This window comes from Telopea speciosissima, chromosome 4, assembly GCF_018873765.1.
Source record: "Telopea speciosissima isolate NSW1024214 ecotype Mountain lineage chromosome 4, Tspe_v1, whole genome shotgun sequence".
In the NCBI taxonomy this organism is placed as follows: domain Eukaryota; kingdom Viridiplantae; phylum Streptophyta; class Magnoliopsida; order Proteales; family Proteaceae; genus Telopea; species Telopea speciosissima.
This window is the reverse complement of record NC_057919.1, coordinates 26,095,705-26,101,554: the sequence shown is the minus strand read 5'-3', so window position 1 is coordinate 26,101,554 and position 5,850 is coordinate 26,095,705. Positions and strand designations below refer to the sequence as shown.

Sequence of the window (5,850 nt, the reverse complement as noted above, 5' to 3'; positions counted from 1 at the left end):
AAAGAGGAAAGAGAAGAGAATATTCTCTTTTCTTAGGGAATATTTCTCCTACACTTCCATCTTCTCTCTTCTCCTCTCTTCCACCTATAAATACCCCCTACCACTCTTGTAAAAATTTGCTCATTCACTTAGTGAAATTTCTTCTCTTCTCCTTCTAATTTGTGATTTTGGCTTTTCTAAGTTCTAGTTTGCTTTTATAATTTTTAGTTAATGCTTATAATAGGTTTAGTTTATACTTTAATTTCAATTTAAGTCTTCAATTGGGTAGTAATTTCTTAATTCTAGTTTAGGTTTTAAGCCTTCTAGTCTAAGTTCTTAAGTTGATGACAAGACTTGAAGATTTAGAAGAGGAGGCCATGGTAAGTTTATGCAAGTATTCAAGCTCTTCATTTACATTCATGCAAGCACATCCAGGTTTTACTATCTAAACTCTCAATCTCATTCTCCATCTCCTCTATCTCTCTCTATCTTCTTCTTCTTCCCCCTCTATTTCTTTTATTTTAATTTTATATGGTTGTGGTTTATGGATGCATTTTTATTCCCTTATTTCTTTTTATGTGGTTAGTATGTGTGGCTGCATTTTTATTCATTTCAATTCGCTTTAGTTTGATAGGTTAGATGCTCATGTGTTAGGACGCCGATTTAATCCCTTAATTTTGTTAGATGCTTATGAGTTAGGATGCATTGATTTTCGTTAGTTTAATTAGTTTAATTTAACACTTTAATTTGGTTCATTTTGCATTACTTTTAAGTTAGTTAAATAGAGTGGCGTATATCTCCTCGTGTTCGACCCGTAGCTACGATTGACCCGTACGCTTGCGGTTTTATTTTAACTCAAACAAGTTTTTGGCGCCGTTGCCGGGGAGATTATTGTCCATTTTATTTATCTGATTTTTAAGTAGTTCGAAGTGTTTTAGTTTATTATTTTCTCTTTTTTTTTTTTTTTTTGAAAAAAAAAAAAAAAAAAAAAAATCAGTTTTTGAAAACCTCTTCTTGTTTCTCTTCTGTTTCAAATAGTGTGCGCCCAATCTAAAGTCCTTCATATGCTTCAACCCTCCATCTTTTGGTGTCCCTCATAGGATTAAGTTGCCTATGACGCTACATCTTGACTTGGTTGGGTGGATTGACATGTGACTTATCTTTGGAGGTGACCACTCTTGATAACAGGAAAGCGACATAGTGAGAGTGTTGGAAACATAAACGTATAGTAGACCTCCATTCTACATCAGAATCCATATTGGAGTCGCACGTAGGTGGCTATAGAAGACTATACGGGTTCCCTTGCTGTCAACCTATATGGCATCCTTACAGCTTTTGAACCATTGTTTCGATTTTTGAGGGATAGAGATGCACTATCTACCTTGGGGTCCCTCTTGTTTCTAGTTTTTTTTTTTTTTTTTTAAGTGTTTTATTTTTCTTTAATTTTTCTAAAGGAGACCTCATCTATTTAGGTGGCTAAGGTGTGGACTCGTGATTCAAGTAATCGTCTTATTAGAAGACCACCTTCTCTACCACCTTTGACCATGGGTGACCAACAACCCAAGACTCTTAAGGATAGGTTTTACCCCACCAGGGCTGCACAACCCTCATGCATTAGTCTGCCTGTTGTTACAGGGAATAACTATGAACTCAAGACCAACTTCATCAGCATGCTACCCCATTTCCATGGGATGGCTAATGAGGATGCATATCTCTTCCTTAGGGAATTTGAGGAGGTCTGTGTTCTAATTAAGGTCCAGAATTTGACTGATGATGCAGTTAGGCTTAGGTTTATACCCTTTGCCCTAAAAGACCAGGCCAAGAAGTGGCTCTATGGACTGCCAACAAACTCCATTAATACATGGGATGAGTTCACCATTGTCTTTTTGAGAAAATTCTTCCCTCTTCACAAGACCAATAAGCTTAAAAGTGACATCCTCCAGTTCAAGCAGAAACCACATGAGTCCTTTTCTAAATTCATGGAAAGATTCAAGGACCTCCTCTTAGAATGCCCTCACCATGGTTTTGACTTGTGGCAGCTATGCCAAATTATTTATGAGGGTATTGATTATCAGACCAAGCAACTTGTAGAGTCTATGTGTCCAGCAGGCTTTACTTCTTTTTCTGAGGAGAATGATGCATGGACATTCTTAACCAACTTGGCTGATAAGACTAGGGAATGGGAATCTTCCCAAGAGGCTGAAAGGACCACTAAGGGGTATCTCATTGAGGATATGCCAGCCAAGGAGGCCAAACTTGATAGCCTCATAAAACGGTTGGAGTCCATAGTTCTTAAAGAGTCTATACCAGTTAATCCGGTCAACCAGGTCAACCATGTGTCGGTATGCAGTTGGTGCCAAACCCCTGGACACCTTTCTAAGGAATGCCCCAACACCTTGGTGGGCAATTCCAGCACTGAGAATGTAAGTGCTCTCTACCAAAATAACCCATATAGCAATACTTACAATCCAGGATGGAGAAATCACCCCAATTTCTCATGGAATCAAGGGAACCAAGCAGGCCCATCCAACTTTAACCATCAAGGCCAGGTTGGTGCCCAAAGGACCAACTATGCACCAAAAAGCCAAGGAATGTCTCCTAACCCCTTTCCCCCTCGTCCTCATCCAGGACCTTCTATTAATTCTGCTAGGCCTCCTCTCCTTGCACCTTATCAGCAACCCCCAGGGTTTACCAATATAGGAGAGGCAACAAGACTGAATGAGATGGACAACAAGATAGCTCTTCTCATGACAAGCCACAATAACATGGAAAAACAACTCACCCAGCTTGTCACAATCCTGCATGAGAGGGAAACAGGGAAGTTACCTAGCCAGCCTGAGCCAAATCCTAGGCATCAGGTTCATATTCAAAGAAGGTACCCAAGCTCCTCCAACCAATGTTGCACAAGGCCAACAGCACCAAGGGCCCTCCAGACAGGTAAATGTTGTTTATGCTTTAAGGAGTGGCCGTGAGTATCAACAGGCTAGTGCACCTCAGTCTTTATCATCTCATACTCCTGTTGACTCTCCCCCTTCTGAAGAGGCCATTGAAGTGCCTACTATTTCAGGTTCGTCTGATGAACCTAAAGATATACCAGATGATTTGGTTGAGGAAACCAAAGAGGATTCTGTTGAGGAAGTTAAAAAGACCAACCCTGAAAGAATTTATACCCCACCTGCCCCTTTCCCAAATAGGTTGATTAGCAAGAAGTCTCCTTCTATGGAGAAGATATTGGATGTGTTCAAACAGGTTCAGGTGAATATCCCCTTGTTGGATGCTATTGCCCAGATCCCCGCTTATACTAAAGTCCTCAAAGACTTATGCACCCAAAAGCGGACCACCAATGTGCCTAAAAAGGCATTCTTGGCTGCTAACATTAGTTCTCTAATCTCACAGCCAGTAGAAGCCAAGCATAAAGATCCGGGAAGCCCCACCATCTCTTGCACTATAGGCCATACTACTATTGATCATGCCTTATTGGACCTTGGTGCAAGTGTGAACCTCTTACCCTTTCATGTCTACCAACAACTGGGATTGGGAGAACTGAAACCGACCAAAATTACTCTTCAACTTGCAGATCGGTCGGTTAAAGTTCCTAAGGGAATGATTGAGGATGTCCTATTGAAGGTTGGGGACTTTATTTTTCCTGTAGATTTTATTGTTTTAGATACCCAACCCACTGCCAACTTTAAGGACCAAATCCCAATCATATTGGGTAGACCATTCCTAGCTACCAGTAATGCTTTAATCAATTGCAGGAATGGTCTCATGAAATTATCTTTTGGCAATACTTCTGTTGACTTCAATGTGTTTAGGTTGGGCAAGCAGCCTAACATGGATGAAGAGGTGCATATGCTTCAAGGATTTTCCAATGATATTGATATGTTCTTTGAGATTGATTTTGATTCGGGATTTCAAGAATGTATGCAAGAATTGGAGGGTGTTGATGATACTCCCTTATCTGAGGTCTGGAGCATCCAACCACCTGTGGAGCCCCTTGGACCCCTATCCACTTCCATTCCCAAATCCTCTATTATTGAGCCCCCCACATTAGAGTTGAAGGCATTGCCCTCCAACCTCAAGTATGTCTTCTTAGGACATGATCATACTCTTCCTGTTATTATTGCTTCTGATTTGACTTCTATTCAGGAAGAAGAGTTGATTAGGCTTCTAAAGGACAATAAGGAAGCCATAGGTTGGACCATGTCTGACATCAAAGGTATTAGCCCATCCATTGTTCAACATCATATACATCTGATGGAAAGTTCCAAACCTTCTAGGGAACCCCAAAGGAGGGCTAATCCTATGATGAAAGAGGCAATCAAGAAAGAGATCCTAAAATGCTTGGATCATGGCATCATTTATCCTATTTCTGATAGCCAATGGGTGAGTCCTGTGCAGATTGTGCCTAAGAAAGGAGGAGTCACTGTAGTTGAGAATGCTAATAATGAGTTGATTCCAACCCGTATCCAAACGGGATGGAGAGTGTGCATTGACTATAGGAAATTGAATGCGGCAACTTGGAAGGACCACTTTCCCTTACCTTTTATTGATCAGATGTTAGAGAGACTAGCTGGCCATGAATATTATTGTTTTCTTGATGGTTATACAGGCTATAACCAAATTCATATTGCTCTAGAGGACCAACACAAGACCACTTTCACATGCCCTTATGGAACCTTTACTTACCGGCGTATGCCTTTTGGGCTTTGCAATGCCCCTGCTACATTCCAAAGGTGCATGATGAATATCTTTTCTGATATGGTAGAGTACTTTCTAGAGGTGTTTATGGATGATTTTTCTATTCACGGCTCTACTTTTTCTAATTGCTTGCATCATCTCTCTTTGGTTCTTAAAAGATGCATAGAAAAGAACTTGGTCCTGAATTGGGAGAAGTGCCACTTCATGGTAAAGCAAGGTATAGTTCTTGGTCACATTGTGTCCAAAGAAGGGATCAAGGTTGATAGATCTAAGGTAGACCTTATAGCCAATTTACCACCACCCAAGAGTGTGAAGGACATTCGATCTTTTCTTGGCCATGCAGGTTTTTATAGAAGATTCATCAAGGACTTTAGCCAGATAGCTAGACCTCTTACCTCTCTTTTGGCAAAGGACTGCCCATTTGATTTCTCTTCTGAGTGTCATGATAGTTTTGAGCAATTGAAAAGAGCGTTGACTTCAGCCCCCATTATTCAAGCTCCAATTTGGACAATTTCATTTGAACTTATGTGTGATGCCTCTGATTTTGCTATAGGGGCTGTTCTTGGGCAAAGAATCAATAAATTGCCCCATGTGATTTATTATACAAGTAGAACTCTTAATGATGCACAACTTAATTATACCACCACTGAGAAAGAATTTTTAGCTGTTGTGTTTGCTTTAGAGAAGTTTAGGCCCTACTTGGTTGGATCACATGTGATTGTTTATACTGACCATGCAGCTATCAAATATCTTGTGCAGAAGAAAGATGCCAAGGCTCGCCTCATTAGGTGGGTCTTTTTGTTACAAGAATTTGATCTTAAAATTAGGGATAAGAAAGGGTGTGAAAATTTGGTTGCAGACCATCTATCCCGGCTGCCTAATTCCTTGACTGTTGATTCTCTAGTCAACGAGAATTTTCCTGATGAGTATCTGATGGCAGTGTCTAGTGAACCTTGGTTTGCTGACATTGTTAATTATCTGGTTACGGGTGTGACACCTGCACATTGGTCCACCCAAGATAAGAATCGTTTCTTTTCACAAGTTAAGTATTTCTTTTGGGATGATCCTTATCTTTTTAAGACCTGCCCGGATCAAGTAATCCGGAGATGTGTCCCTGATCATGAGCAACAATCTGTCTTATCTTTTTGCCATGATCAGGCTTGTGGAGGC

The 5,850-nt window shown here is 40.4% G+C and overlaps 1 non-coding gene across 1 annotated transcript; it reads right to left on the bottom strand.

Moving 5' to 3' along the window:
* Positions 1 to 1,898: 1,898 nt before the first annotated feature.
* Positions 1,899 to 2,005, bottom strand: LOC122660662. Its single transcript, XR_006332767.1, has one exon. It is a non-coding gene; the product is annotated as a small nucleolar RNA R71 (small nucleolar RNA).
* Between the last annotated feature and the right edge of the window lie 3,845 nt (positions 2,006 to 5,850).